The 16013-nt window shown below is 41.4% G+C and overlaps 1 protein-coding gene and 1 long non-coding RNA gene across 9 annotated transcripts in view; one reads left to right on the forward strand and one right to left on the reverse strand.

Moving 5' to 3' along the window:
• SOX6 (SRY-box transcription factor 6) overlaps nt 1-3799 on the reverse strand; it is a 329755-nt gene extending 325956 nt beyond the window's left edge. For 2 of the 8 annotated variants that reach the window (XM_071762377.1, XM_071762368.1), the window contains exons 1-2: nt 2417-2685; nt 1843-2066 (exon numbers count right to left, since the gene is read on the reverse strand). The gene's annotated coding sequence lies outside the window, so the exon portion shown is untranslated. Of the gene's footprint in view, nt 1-1842; nt 2067-2416; nt 2694-3665 lie in introns of those variants that run through there. The other 6 variants (XM_071762378.1, XM_071762369.1, XM_071762375.1 and 3 more) reach the window with 4 other exon arrangements.
• A 65-nt stretch (nt 3800-3864) lies between these two features.
• On the forward strand, nt 3865-10256 carry LOC139804782 (uncharacterized). Its single transcript, XR_011729532.1, has 3 exons — nt 3865-4397; nt 8898-9084; nt 9193-10256. It is a non-coding gene; the product is annotated as an uncharacterized lncRNA (long non-coding RNA).
• The last annotated feature ends 5757 nt before the right edge of the window (nt 10257-16013 follow it).

The following is a 16013-nucleotide window of genomic DNA, read 5'->3' on the forward strand; positions in this document are numbered from 1 at the left end:
ACGGCCGGGGCAGGGACGAGCCGAGCCCCGCCGGGTCCGCCGCCGGGCCCCAGCCCTCGCAGCCCCCCCCGCAGCGGGAGCCCGGCGGCGGCCAGGGAAGCGGCCTGGAGAGCGGTGCTCGGAGCGATGCCCAGGGCTCACCTTCCCCTCCCCCCGCAGAAGTGCGCTTCAAAATGGTTTTGCAGGCGAGTCTGGCCAGGCAGTGCTTGGTGCATTGATTCCAAGTGCAGTGCCTGGTTTGGTTTCCGTATATTCTTTGGCTTTTAATAGCTAGCTGAGGAAAAAAGAAAGCATTATTGTTTTCTTTCTTTCCTTCTCTCATTGCCTATTCTAAATTTGACTCCAAAGTTTAAGCAGTTGAATTGGCTAATTCTGAATACAGTCTATTGAGAGACCAGACACAGCAGTATATCCCTGTATAGCAATAGATACAATGTGCTGAATTGGCAGTCTAATTATAAATGTGGCATTTGGACCTCCTTTCAGACCCAGTGCCACCTTACCTTATGAGGGAACTTCAACTACAGCAACTGTTCAAAACAAAATGCCATTACAGGATCAGCTTCACCCAACACTGGAACCAGCCAGGGGATTGTTTTACAAACAGCCTTTCTCACTTAACACAAGAATGTATTATAAGGAAAAGTTATGGATAGTGCAGAGTCTGAAGAAAAACTGTATGTAGTTTCTGCCAGGTGTTGAGCTACTTCAAACTGCAGCATACTCCAAATGACCTCATTATTTTCTTTTAAATGTACTCACTATAAATAGATTATTTCTTAGTTTTACTAGAATGAGCTGCTAGGTATCCTTGCTGTTTATATTCCGAGGGTAGTGTGCATATAACGTTGTGAGCACAGAAAAACGCATAATATCCTGGCTCAAAACAAAAACCTGCAATAAGATCTTGCCAAAGAACCATGATGTGCTGAAAAAAAGTTTTTTTAAAGCATCTCTTCCAAGGAAATATTTGTATATAATGGCAGACTACATACACATATCTTACATTCATTCTCATTATTTACTTTATGGTATAATGGCTTAATTAAATGAGTGGGCACAAGCACGTCAATAAAACAAGTCAAGTCAAGTCTAAGTCTCAAAACAGGTTTCAAAATTACTCCATTACACGAATTCAGAAGGGGATATTCGTTAATTTTTGGACTTCAAACCCTCTTTGGGGACTGGATAAAACTGTTCTTCCACCCTCACGTTCAGCACTGAAGGTGGAAACATCAAAAATGTTAAAATTTGGGGGGTAAAAGAAAACATTAGGAACAAAGTGCCGCTTGTGTGCCGAAGGCTATTTAAATTAGCTTAATAAACATATACCTTATCTACAAACAGCAGGCGAAGATATATTACTTTATCACAGAAAGTTTCAGCGTCTATGTTTTTGGGAAACACCCCTGGGACAGAACTAATCTGTCCTCCCCAGGCTCCCACCAGGCTGACTTTCCCTGCAGCCCCCACCCCCCGCCACAACACTAATTGCCTTTTCACGTTGCCACTTTCACTCCTTCCTGTCCTAAGAAAAAAGAAAAAAAAAAAAAGAAAAAAAAAAAAGAAAAAAAAACCAAAAAAAAAAAACACCACCCCAAAACAAAACAAAAGCAACTACGGCGAAACCGTCCGCAGAAAGCAAAGACAGCAATCAAATCGATATGATCAGTGCCTCTGATTGACCTCAAGGCCCTGCTCTGCTAAAGCACACAGCCCCTGCTGCAAAGCGGGTTAACTGCTCAACGCTGCTCAGCACAACTCAGGAAGGGAGCTGGGAAGCTCTCTCGGCACAGGAGCAACTCTCTGGCAGCTCAATTATTAGTGCACGCGTGGAAGTACCTGCTCACATCACGCCTATATGCTCTCCCTCACGTATCTACACACAGCTGCGCTCACGCAGGGGCGACCCCGCCGCCGGTACACGCGTGCATGCATTACACGAGCGGGCTCGGCGGCAGCGCCGGTGCCCGCTCCTCCCCGGAGCAGGGCAAGCCGCAGAGGCACACTCATTAGCTCCCACTGATGATTCCTTTCAGGATCATGAATGGAACAATTGTCAAAAACTGCGGGAAAAAAAAACAAGCCCCGAGACTATTATATACAGACACAGCTTGTGTGCGCGCATGTGACATTTGCAGGCAACCCAGATTTGTTCATAAACTCTTCAGCATTATCCAAGATAAAACATTAAATTGCTTATACGGTTAAAGAGGTTTCTTATCCCCAATCAAAAAAACAAACAGCTTTGAAGGTAGGGAAAGCCAGGAAAAGAACAAGCTCTTCACCAGACACACCTTGCCTTACTCGTATCGTACAGCACCGTCTGTAAACAGCTGCGCTAGTTTGTTGCTACTGCCACTATTTTATTTTTAAATAAAAATAATAGTAAGTTAAATACTTCCTGAAAACTTACTTTGCATTTAGTTTAGGCACTATTCTTTTTTTCAGCTCGCAAAGGAAGCCGTTTTGTCCAGGTTAGGTATTGTCTACTTATGGATCAGCCTCTGGCTAAGGGTTTATTTTAATTTATGGCTTATGCATTCTTTTAAGGTCGATTTGCATGACCTCCGGCAAAGAGCTAAGGCAGCAAGAAATCCCAAGTCGAGTGTTGCCACAAAGCGGCACACATCTCCCATTCCCCCGGTGTAAACAGAGCTCTCTGATGATGGACTGCTTTATTCCCCCCTCCTTGTGTATCACAAATTAGGATGCGATATCAATTTTAAACTTTTCAGTATAACTTTATCCAAACCCTCTGCTTGGAGAGATAAGGCGCCGCCACAGGACTGCAAGTCCTCGGGACAGTGCCCCGGTGTGGCCAAAATCAACATTACCGCCTCCACTCCAGGAGCTTTGTATTATTCCATGCTCCATGGACAGCACTCATTTGTGGCGAACTTCAAAGCAGTTACCCACCTCAAACTTAACGGAGATTTTAAAAGAACCACTAAACTCCGTTCACTTTTCTCTATCCCGTGTCTTTTAGGGTTATGCGTGAAAAGTAAAACCATGCGAGCCTTTCGGAGTAATGACAGCAGCGCTGTGCTCTCAAAGATTTATTTCGGATTTTAATTTCCTCTCCCTCTCTTTCTCCCTCTCGTGTTAGTTCCGTACGTATAATATCTTCCTAGCACCATGCGTTCGCCTGCCGTGCGTGATCTTAAAATACAACGCTGATCTGTCACTACATTTTAAAATAAACTCTACTAGGGAAGGATGAGAAAGTGTTGTGATTTCAAGGTACTGGGGTCCCCATCGTCTGTGAAATCTCAGGATTTTGGATCCCCGGAAACTCGCACGGGGACGGGACTATAACTACTTTTCCCTAACCCTAACGGGGAAAAAAAAAAAAAATCAACAACAAAAAACCCACTCTCGTGGTATAAAAGTAAATAATCGTGCAAGGGGAGGCGGGGGGAGGGGGGAAATCAGCAATGTTAAAACCTAAACAACAGATCTACCTCCGGACGCTGCTGCTTCACTCAATTGCAACTAACAACCCATTAAAGACAGCGCAGGGGGAACCGGATTCTCTCCTGCAAAGCGACATAAATCCAGCGAAAACCCATTAAACCACCACCGCCACCACCAAGCCACGCAGCACTACACAGCACAGCAAACAACAGGTATACAACACAATAGGGCTTTTTTTTCCTGGTTACCTCCTCGGGATCCAGTGTGGCACAAAGCAATGGGAGAGCCTCCTTTTTTTTTTTTTTTGCAACGCGCTTCGGTAATTTTCATTAAAAAAAAAAAAAAATAGAGGAAGAGGTGAAAGGTGAAAGGGGAGAGAGAAAGAAGAATAAATGGGTGGTAACTCGGTAAAATAAAATAAATAAAATAAATGCACTAGAGTCTGCTGGTGTTTCTCCGGGCCATGGATGTGCAGGATCCCGATCGTTAGAAGTTTGCGGATGGGTTGCCTGGAGATTTGGTTACAGTCAGGTTCATTATTATTTTTTTTTCCCTCCTGAAACAAGTGAAGGCGATGGTTACTGCTGTCAATCTTGGCAATCAATGTGAGCGGCCATGTCGTAAGTATTCAAAGCATTTCCCGTCGTGCAACATCAGAAAGTGAGTGGCCAGGGCATTGATCTGAGGAAGGCAAAAGGAGGCAGGGCTCCCCCGCCCAGACAGCACAGGCAAGATGAGACAACACAGAGAGAGAGAGAGAGAGAGGGAGAAGGGAAGAGAGAGAGAGAGGGAGACTGGGAGCGAGCGAGCGGGGAAAGCAACAACTGCGGAGAAAGTGAGCACAAAACAGAAAGTGAAATCACCCCAGGCTGCCAGCCGCATCCCCGAGAAGCTATCACCACTCACATTGCTATTAGACAAATGAAACCTTAAACCTCTCTCCTCTAATGACCACTGATTGCTCGGAGTGGTGAGGAAAGGTACTAGAAAGTTACCGGGGAGGGGGTGCGAGGGCGGGGAGGGGAGTGAGGGCGGGGGGGGGGGGGGCCGGAAAGGGAGGAGGGGGAGCGGGGGGGTCCCGGGAGAGCCGGTTCGCGGGGCCGGGGCTGCGCGGGGGGAGCGGCGTAGTACACGCCGGCCCTCCCCCGCCCGGCACAGCCCTTCCTGGGGAGTGCGTGGGGAGACACACACACGCGAAGAAAAAAAAAAAAAAAAAAAATCATACCAGGATCCTGCTCGCAAAGAAGGAAGAAAAAAAAAAGAAAAAAAAAAAAAAAGCGGGAGAAAGACAATCTGCAGGACATGGGAAGGACTGGTGGAGAAGCGGGGACGAGGAGAGCGCTCAGCAAGCGCTTGCTGACAGCTGATAAATGGGGCTCTGAGGAGCCCGATCCCATAGCCCTGTCGGGGTAAAAAGCAGATGAAATATAAAGTATAAATTATAGTAGAGATGGGAGTCCAGCTACAGACAGAGGAGAGGAGGAAGGAGAAGTCACTCAGAGTCCACAAACTGTTTAGTGACGCGCCCAACAGAAAGGTAAAACGTGAGCACAGTTTAAAAGGGAAAGACAGGTATGACCGGAGAAGAAAAACTGACTTAGGATGGAGTCGAGCTGAAGCTGGGATTCTCGTGGCGACGCCGAGAGATTTTAGCAGCGGCGATATATAAATACCTCCCCCTCTCCCTACCAAAAGGGATAGGGACTTGAATATCAGTTTGAATACCAATTTAGGAACCCACGCTCCCTTGGAAGTGCTAATTGGGACGGAAAAAAATCTGGGAGAAAGAAGGAAAAACTATAAGGAGTTGAGCAGAAAATCAACCAGTGGCACAGAGTTTTGCAAAAGCAAGTATCTCTGCTGTATTTTTACATTCCAAAGGTAAACATAAAAGACTCTTTCAAACTGTCAGGGGCCCGCAGATCAGGTGGGCAAACAGCGCTGCAAAGCTAACGTCTCCCTCTTTTGATAGTATTCACACCTAAGCTAAACTGTTGTTAAGATGGGAGTGCGGAAAGCAACCTCAAGCCCACAAAATGAGAGAGAAAGAAGTTGTTGATTCATCTCTGTATTTTTGGCACTTTATCCCCATTTTCCAGAAGGCGCCTGGAACAGTTAGTAACAGAGAAACTTTTAAATTTTAAAATAGCTTCATAACTTATCAAGGCCAAAACGACTAGGATAAAGCCTGATTTCGCTTTCCTCCTCTCTTAAGTAAAAATTTGAGGAACAGGTTAGACCCAGAAGCATACTCAGCCCCACTGCGAATGAATCTTGCTTCATAAAAACGTGATAAAAATTCAGCATTAACGTGATGGCATCGGGCTGATCTGATCTGGCTCTATTTCATTTTGTTAACAAGGTGTAAAACTCACCACTCTACTCGAGTCCTGCACATTGCATTCTCTACCTTGCTAACCGAGGTACTATCGTCCCTCTCGAGTCGAGTCCAGGGATAATTAATTTTAATTCAGAATCTCTTGGAATAAAGGACTTATTCTATCTAGTGTTTTTGGCAATTCTACTACTATAATGTGAGCAATCGAGTCCTGTTCAGCAAGCAGCAAATACCTTAAAACAGAAGTTTAAAATTACCTGGTAAAGCTTTATTATCAAATTAGCCAACTGAGGGCATGTTAGCTAATTTCTGTACAGTCTTTCAATTTTAATAAAAGATACTAAAAACCTCAAATTCGGAGACAGGGAGTAAGTTGTAAGATTGTAAGTTCTGAGTTTGTATCCACCTGCATTCAGCTAATTCAAAGTATTCACCTTGCTGCAGTTACCTGGGCTATGAATTTAACAGCAGGAAATAGCTGCCTTTCCAGATATTGCTATGTCCATTTTAATCTTTAATTATAAGAATTCCTGTGACTGGTCACTAAGACTTTCCTTGTAACACATTTAAACCTTGTAACACATTTAAACCTGCTGCAAGTAAGGGCAACATCTTGACTTTCTGTGTAACTAGTAGCTTTGGCGCGCCAAAAAAAACGACCTGTGTAAGAAAAGAGATGTTGAGACTACAAATACCAACTATCCTGCCTTAGTTTGCAACCCAATCAATTTGTAACTGGAAGTTTTTTTTCTTTCAAGAAACTAGTAAGAAAGAAAAAACCAAACCAAACAACCAACCCAAACTAAAAACCCACTCCTCAAATGTAGCGTCCTCCTTATTAAGAACGAGGTGGTAATGGGACAAGAGATAATTAACGCAACAGATAACTCTAACCGCCCACCAAGCTCCAAATCGGGGGAGCATCTCGCCGCATTCCCGAAAATCCTGTGCAGGGAATGATACTCGGCTGGGGCAGGACACCGCAGAGAAGCGTCCACGTTCCCAGGCAGAGCGCAACTAACACTCTCTAGCTTGTTGCATCCCCTGTGTGATCAATTAAGTCACAGATGTAACACAGTGCCAGAGCGCTACAACTTCTCCGCGGTAGGAAAAGAGGACTCCTTGGGCATTGTATGCAAATATTGCGTGTATGTGCGCTGCACAGGAATAATTGTGGTTCTCTCTTTGTTTGCATAAGTGAACACCCGCCGTGTAGATACATGTACACGTGCTGAGAAACAAGAAAACGCTTTTACTTTTAGCGTTACCATACCTTTAGGGATAGGGTTTTAAATTACTTCCCTTGCTTTTGCTTCATTAAGGCTAAAACCAGCCAGAGCAGCCAGCGCAGGCAGATGTTGAGGAGGGATGCTGAACCGCTGTGGGTCCTTGCAGAGGAAAGGGATCGGAGGCGCGCAGTTCATGTCAGGGCACTTACCTGCTCGCAGCTGTCAGTGCATTTTGCACTGTCTTTCTCATTAAATACGTACAAGCAAAGCAATATTCAACAAGCAAAGCAATCTGCCTTTGTGTTAAGTTTTACACACCGCATCTTTAGGATGATGGGTAAACCTACAACTCCTGTAGAGTTGCTGGAACAGTCTCAAAAGTTTTGATTCAAAAGGGCAAGAAATTCCACCTTAAAAGTCATTCACCCGATTCTAAACTCCCCTCTCTCCCCCGTTAATGCCGGACAATTAACAGGCATATTTATAAATGCCCTCTGCTGACACTCTCCGATAATGAAGACTTTTTATAGGCTTGTTAAAGATGCTCAGATAAACTTCTGCAAAATAATCAACAGCATCTGAGAGAAAGCTAAAGGACAAGAAGTTAAAGCCTAATCATCCTATTGGGAGAAAGTTTTGTTAGACTAAACAGAAGCATATTACTGCACGTTTCTTCATAAGCAAATCCATCAGCTGACACGAGTTTCCCTAGAACAAGAACCTCTGGCGATCTCCTCAAAAATTTAGGGGACGTTTACATTTTATAACGTTCAAAGCAAACAAAAACTCTATTCCTGACAGTATATTCTGCCAACACAGTATATTGTCCTGGCGGAAAGAGGATCGAGCAGATTTTAATTTCATTTGAAAATGTGCATCATCTTGGTAGTGAAGCAAAAAACGCAGCAACAATCTCTCACTCCAACCCCCCCTTTGGAAAAAAAAAAAAAAAAAAAAAAAAAAAGAGAGGGGGGGGGACTGGAAAACCACATAAAGTTTTACAAAGAAAATAAAAGCAAGTTTCACATGAAAACCCCTTCCTGTCTCGGAAAGTTCATTTTAAAGGTCCTCTCTGTAAATCTAAAGTGCAAACACCAGGCTAAGGTAGTGAGTGGATGGAATTTGCATGCTGATAAGAGAAAGCTGTTGTACTTACAGTGACAGAGGGCAGGCTGCGGAAGAAAAGCTGTTTGTGTTAGCCTGAGAGTCACCCAGGGCTGCAATGAGAGGAGAAGAGAGGAGTGGGAGTGCCAAGCTGGATACACCTTCACCGCATCTCATCACATCTGCCAGCCTCTCTCTCCCTCTCTCTTTCATTTCCACATTCCCTTTGTTCCTGAAAAAAAAAAAAAAAAAAAAAAAAAAAAAAAAAAAAACACGTCACATCAGTCCCCAGATGCAGTCTACACCAAAGAAAAAAAATGAATAATTCAATCAAACTGTGCATAGTCTCTAAGGCAATAAATCTATTGCACTTAAAGAAACGAAGGGTAATTACCGCTATAGAATTAGAATAAGGCCAGAGCGCTCAGGGAGCCCAGGGTCTGTAAACTCCACGGTCAAATAAAGTTTCATTTATTTAATCCTTTGACAAGTCCAATGTAAACTAAAGAGGAGGATCGGAACTTATTCCGGTTGGGTTTGAGCATGATTAAAGTGAATGTTATAAACGGAGAGCGCCCATCATCTGTAACAAACACAATGCAAGGAAGTAGAAGTGTTTCACTGCATCACCTCCAGGGTCCGTTCCCCCCTCCCTAATGAAGAGCAGACCACACTTCTGCCGGCTTCTGCTGCTCTCTGCAAGTGCAACGGGAATCGCTGGCAGCCAGCAGCCGCCTTACCTGCTTCTAGATTGCCAGAAAAGCCTGACAAAAACTCAGGGTAACCGGCAATTTTTTTCCACGCTCTAGCGGAGAGAAGCCTTGGGGGATTGGCACCAGCATGGATTGACTCGAAACGCTGCCCCTGACTTCTGGATTTGTTCTGGGCTGAGTTTGGGGACTGCCTGCCGGAGGGCGGGGGGAGCACGCCGGGGAGCGGATCCCAGCTGGGCAGGCGGCGGCAGCGCTGCCGGATCCCTGCGACAGACCGGCCGAGGTAGGATGAAGGAGAGCCACACTTTTCCCTCTCCTACCTCTGACGTTGCTCTCTCGGCTCGGAGGTAAGATGACTCTATATTGTGTTTATTCTCTGTGGGTAACTCAGGTCCCAGGGGCATGCTTCTGTATTAATGAGGGCGGCGGCTCAGGGCTGTGTCTCGGATCGTTATACTCAAATCAAGTTGGAGTTTAACATCGGCCTCTGCTGCTTTACACTTTCAATCGCGTTCTTTGTAAACTTCTCCTGGGGGGCTGGGGGAGGAGAGAGAGAGAAGGAGGAGAAAACACAACCCCAGGTGAGACTCTGCTGTTCAGATGACACAGACTCTCGCTCTAATTCAGCCGGGTTTTGCGCCGGCCGGACAGATTAAAAAACTCTCCACTGACGTCGAGCATCGCGCATCTCCTATACTTGAACCGCTTTAACAGACAGTCTTGATTTATCCAAAACATTAACGGAACTGTTATTCCAATAAAGGTAAACCAGAAAACACACATGCCTCTCCGCTCACTTGGGCTTTGTTTATGTGCTTAAAACGCCACCGTGAGGCGAGTGCAAATAAAGCAGCGAGAGCGACCGCCTGCCAAGGAGCTCTCGGATTAGCACTTCGCAAAGCAAAACAAACAGCCTTAGCGGCAGCGCGAAAGTCATCGAAGAATCCGCTACCGGCGGGCGCGGGGTCGGCAGCTCCGCCGCGGGATCTCTGCCCGGCAGCCTCCCCCCGCCCTGGGGCCCGCGGCCAGGACATGAACACGCTTCCGCTCGCTCTCATGGGCGATAAAAGAGCGGTAGAATTTATATAGGGAGATGGGAATTTACAGAGCAAACTGCCATCAAGAGCGCTCTCCTCGACCCTCTGCCCCGAGTGCCTCTTCTTCCTTTGCCTTCGCTCACCAGCACTGAGCGCACCCTACGCCTTCCCGCGGGGGCACCTGGAGGGTGAGCGGAGCGCAGCTCGGCCCCTCTGCTCCCGCCGGCACCGCTCTCTGCCAAGCGCCTCCGACCGCCCTGCTCAAAACCAGTTTCCTCTCTCAGCCTGTGCCAGGGAGCACTTCTCACTCCTCTGCCCATCTTCTTTCTACCTCCTTCCCCGGCCAAAACCAGGCCAGTCGCAGTGCCCAGGCTTTCCTGAGGGGTTTTGCTTCTTCTTTTGGGTGAGTTCGAGGCAGAGGGTGGGTTTATGGTTTATAATTACATTCTTAATATTTTTTATTATTTTTTTAAACATATTTTTATTGGAAGGGGAACGGAAAAAAGGAAAAAGAAAAAAAGACTAAACCCATGAGCCATACCAGTGGTGACACTGCTGGGTGATCACTGTGGTGATCACTGTTCTGGGCAAGGCTCAGCACAGTGATTTTCTCAGGCACACTCCAGGCACAAGAAAGCTACAGGAATGCATCAGCTTTAGGACACAGGGGCAGAATGCACCACAATACATTGTGGTTAAAAGACTTCAACCAGCAAGGGGTCCTCTCGTGAGATTTGTAGCAACTGGTGAAACTGATGCTCTCCCCAAGCCACCAGAAATCACCAATCACATCAGGGCATCCTGAAATCCAGAAAAGCATCAACTGCACACTCAGTGTCACCAAACTTGGCTACAAGTCGCCCTGGTGGAGTAAGCTCTGTGAGCAAATCATGAGAACACTAATAAGTTCAAAAGAAATATGTAGCAAATACATTCATCTGTGATTAAAAATCACAGCAAGACTCAATACCTGACAATCCACAGGTATAGAAATAGAGAAAAAAAAAAAAAAAAAAAAAAAAAAAAGCAGGAAAAAACCCAAACAGTAGCATAGCTGTGGAAGGTGCAAACATTTCCACTGAAATACTCCTGGGCATTTCACCTAACTGCTGGATTTGCCTCCTTGTCATCTTAATATTTTTTTTACTCCTATCTCTGTAAAATAGGATGACCATAAAAAAACCTTAACAAATAAAAAAACCATATCAAGATTAACAACTATTTAAAACATACATTTTCAGAAGCAACACACAGTCATGCAAGAGATGCTTACAGCAGTTGTCACCATACCAAGGCATATCTTTTTAGCATACACCTGTGTGGCCTCACGTATTATAACACCAGTCCCAGCTTCAGCTGAGAAAAGGCACAAGTCTTGTGAACGATGAAAGATAGAAAGAAGGATACACTGTCATACCTATAGCCACATGCAGATTTGAGGAGGGGATGCATGCTAGAAGGTCCCCTTACAGCCCACAGTAATCCTGTTTCATATTAAGTATCCTGTTAAGAAAGAAAACCCCCCCAAAGCCTATAATAAATATACAAAGCTGTCTTTGACCTGAGGACTGGCCCATATTGCAAATAGATGAATTGCTACTAAGGCACATACATATAACACACAAACAGAAATAAAATGAATCCTCCAGATAGGCCAATGAATTTGTATTTTATATTACTGCTTCTGTGCACTTATAAATTGCATTGGTTTTAAGATGTTCCTGTGGGTTTGTGATAATACGGTTTAATATGGCAGGATCTTGACATTGTCAATTTTTTCACCCAGAGGCTCAAGCCCTGTGCATGCTTCTTCTTAAGAGGATCAAAATTATGATGGAAAGGATAAGTCATATAAAAAATATGAAGAAAAAAGGTGAAAATGCCTACAAAATAATTTTAGGGCACAATGTTGTTTCAGATTGCCCCGTTTTGCCTGGAGCTCATAAATACATGGCATATTCAAAGTGTAGTATTGCTGTCCCCTCCCTTTGATCACCTCTTATAACACTTTGCATTTTCTAACCAAAATATGCAGTAGTAACTTCTTGCAACAAAGTTGACTAAGAAGAAAATCACTGTATAAATCTTTCAAAACATGTTTAAATATAGCTTACTGAACCAGGAACATTGGGTAGAAACTGCTGAAAGCATTCAGACTGTTAAAAACTAACATGCGACATGATCTCAACATATTTGAACATTCAATTATATTTAATGCTTTTCCAACGTAATATCAAATTTAAGTGTGATTTGACTGTTTTGGAATCTTTGTAAGACAAATGACTGAAAGATCAAGGTGTTTTATTTCCTATTTAAATCAATGATCAATAGGTCTTACACAGGAGAATCATGCATTTTGAATATAAACCACACTTTTTTAATAAGTGCAAGTTAGATGGAAAAAAATAACTATGTTTTGGGAGCAAACCTCAGTATTTTTAAAGTCATTGCAATCTATATAATGATGAAGTAACTTGAATAAGGCATCTTACATTCATCCTAATTTTTTTACTCAAGTAAAACACTCATTGATTCCAATGTGAGTGTTGCCTGAGTAATAGAGTTCCCTGTCAAGCTGTTAAAATCAGCTAACTTCTAAAAGCCTGCAGATTGATGGAACAGTGTGATTATAGTAAAGGTATGTATTTAATATGGAAAAAAAAATCAAGTTACCAGGCAAAGCTTTTTAACATTTATGATAAAAGAAGGCAGTAATATAAGTGGATATTTTTAGGAGCTTTATAATTCTGTGCCTTGTCATGCTGACACTTAGGCTTTTGACTTTATTTGTGTAAGTCATGCCAGTGAATCAGTACTCTCATGTCACAAGCATTTGAGGGTTAGCATGTAGGACAATAGAAATAGGAATAAATTTGCTTCAAACATTCCACTAGAAATACAAGACTACATTTAAATCAGTTGCTGTGGATTACACTGTAAGAGTTATTTTAGAATGTCATATTTAAAAGTTTATGACTGATGTTATACATTTTGTTTTGATTGAATAAGCTCTGCAACAACATTCTGTAGCAGAGCTAGATTTTTAAAGTGTTCTCATAAAAATTAGAACTACTTCATAAAAAAAAAAAATCAACATCAAACAAACAAGAAGCACCGATATACACCTTTTTATAATTTTTTTAATGAAGCATCGAAAGATTAGATCTAGTGAGAATATTAATAAGATAAATGTTAACATTACTTAGTGGCACTGGTACAGTTGAAATTGTAGTTTATAAATTCTATAAGTTTTTGAGAGCATCAGCATCATTATATGGTTGTCATAGAAACAGCAACAATATGTCATTTCAATTAATTTTACATGCACTGATGCTGAAGTCCATATAACAATTATTTTAAGAAGTTCTAGAACTAAATATTGAAAAGCAGGGATATAAATATGAATAGGAAACAGTACCCTTAAATTATTAGTTAATTACCAAAACAGAGATAATTCTAAGTTATTTTAAAACTATAGCCAAGCTGGACAAACTAGGTAAGTAGACTTTGACTTTGAAAATATCAAAATTAAAAGATGAAAGCTACAGAAACAAACAAACTATAACTCAATTTTTAAAAAACTATCTTTTCCCAATGAAGCAATTCTGGCAAAATATGTAAAAAAAATTCTAAGAAAGATGAAACATGAAATATTTTTAAATCATGAATGTTCTCTTTGTGTGTACAAGAAGCATAAAGTCAAATGTTGCAAATCTAGGACCACAATACAATATTTTTTTAAAAAGCTTTAAATGTAGGAAATGTTACATGAATAGATTTATTTTTCCTGTATAATGCAGCTACTGTGTGTTATGAATGCTACCTTAAGCAAATCATTGCCAGATACACTCAACTAACATTAATGACTTAATTATTAGAACAGAAAAGCTAACTAAAATAAAGGCAGTGTTTAAAAAAATATTAATTGTAGCAGCATAAGAATTATTTCTTTATTTTTGCTAGTACAGGACAGTAGGAACATGTAATCCTTTTCATACATGTATATGTATGATATGATACCCAATCCAGTAGCTGATAGTGAAAGAACATACTAAATAGATCCTAATGAGAAAAAATGTTGATTTTCAAACACATTTTATACAGTAATCAATAATGACACAGTATATTTTGTTTAAATTTACTCACTTGTTACACAGACCAGAATGAGTAAAACCTTTTGAACTGAGACATGAAATGAGCAGTTTGCAAGTAAATAAAAACTATCAATATTAAAAACAAAACAAACAAGAAAAAAAAAAAAAAAAACCAAAAAAAAAAAACCAAAAAACCCCACCATTGCCTAGAGAAACTATCTGCAGTGAGAAAAAGAAGCATCTAGAGCCATCCTTTCTGGTAGGATTAAGGAATGCTACAAAAGAAGCATTTCAATCTCTAGTTTTCCCTGACAATTAACAATGAAAAGCAGATGTTTACAAAGCTATTTTACATGCTCTTTTATAAGATGCTAAAAGATGGTTTGTGGAGGGTAAGAAGGAAGAGCTGGATAACTGCTTGTCTGGTGTATATTTAAAAGCATTTTCATTGGCTCAGTTATTCTTAATAATGAAAGAAACACTTTGTGCTGTATGGCTGTGACTATAGAAAACTGCCGTCATAAAGTCCTCAACAAACTCTTAAGATGCAATTTACAAAGATAATAATAACACAGAATTATTTCACTTCTCTGAATGCTACACATTTGCATACCAGGACTGTGTACAATATACTCATAATGCACATTCATAACAACAAGGACTTTTTAACATTGCAATGGCACAAGATCTGTGCATTAAAAATCTACATTTCCAAGTTTTCCTTTTTGGTGGAAAACAATTTGTATAAACCAGATGCTCTGCATCTACAAAGGGTAAGCCCACATTCAGTTTGACACCTTTATTAAATAGGATCATATCAAGAAAATTATGAAAAACTGGAAGGTAGGAATAATACTAATAAATTCCCCCTGATACAGAACCATGGCAAATTAACTTTTCACACAAATTTATGAAGACTGGTCTGTAATTCAGGAGATGAGAGTTCTATTCCTGGCTGTGCTACAAACCTGCAGTGTTTTTGAACAGGTCACCTACACTAAGTCACTTAAGTAGAAAAATTCAAAGAACGTATGCCTCCAGCTCAATTTAGATAGATTGGTATCTGTTTATATTGGATGCATGTGAACTTTGGACTTTTCATCTTCTTACTCTATTTCTCTACATGGAGAGAGACTGTTGGGAGACAATTAATCAAAGACTCCTTACATATCAATTATATTTATGTGTATCAAAATTACCATTAAAAGTCCCAGCCTTGCAAAGACTCACATGCACATTTCACTTCACACATTCGTAGTAGTCCAATTTAGCTTAATAAAATTATTCACTCTGTATAATTTCAGGCATATAAACTTCTGCAGTATCAGGAACTAAGTTAATGGAATAGATAATGTGTAAAAATACTCATATAAGTTAGTAATAAGGTTGAGGCTTCCCATTCTTAAAGTCTCACTTCACATTGAATAGGATTTTTAAAATCTCATTAATACAATGCCCGGGTACAATTAAGAGGATGCACAGCTGACTTGACATTAACAAAAATCGCTGTCTTGCAGTATCTACATTTTCAAACCAAACAAAATCTGCTTTGCAAAACGTAAAATAATAAAAAAACCCCACTTCAGTTCTAATAATAAAAGGTACACATAAATCAACTGTGTGATACCACTATATCCAACCTTATTTTGGTTTTCACCTCAAACACTGAAGAAATTTTAATTTCTATTAATGCTTATGCTATTCCTAGTACTTATTCAGTTGTGAATGAATGTACTCCAAAGTACAGAAATATTTAATTTATATTAGTTGGCCAGATTTCATTTCTTCGATGGACTCTTCCACAACTCAGACTTCCCATCAACACGCTACTCTGGGACTAAAATTATGCTAGATACATAATGATATGCAAAGTAGGTCAAGTTTCCAACTTGCAGCTACAGCCATACTTTACTTGACCCAGATGAATACTGCTCACATGGATAAAACTAAACATGCATATAAATGTTTATAGAATTTGGGCTGAAAGTAGCAAACAATCTTCCTCATTTGGATGGATTTTTACCATAACACAAATTATTTACACAAAAATCTAAAAGCAAAGCAAAATTGAAAATATTTTG

The sequence above is a fragment of the Heliangelus exortis genome, chromosome 18 (genome assembly GCF_036169615.1).
Source record: "Heliangelus exortis chromosome 18, bHelExo1.hap1, whole genome shotgun sequence".
Lineage (NCBI taxonomy): Eukaryota > Metazoa > Chordata > Aves > Apodiformes > Trochilidae > Heliangelus > Heliangelus exortis.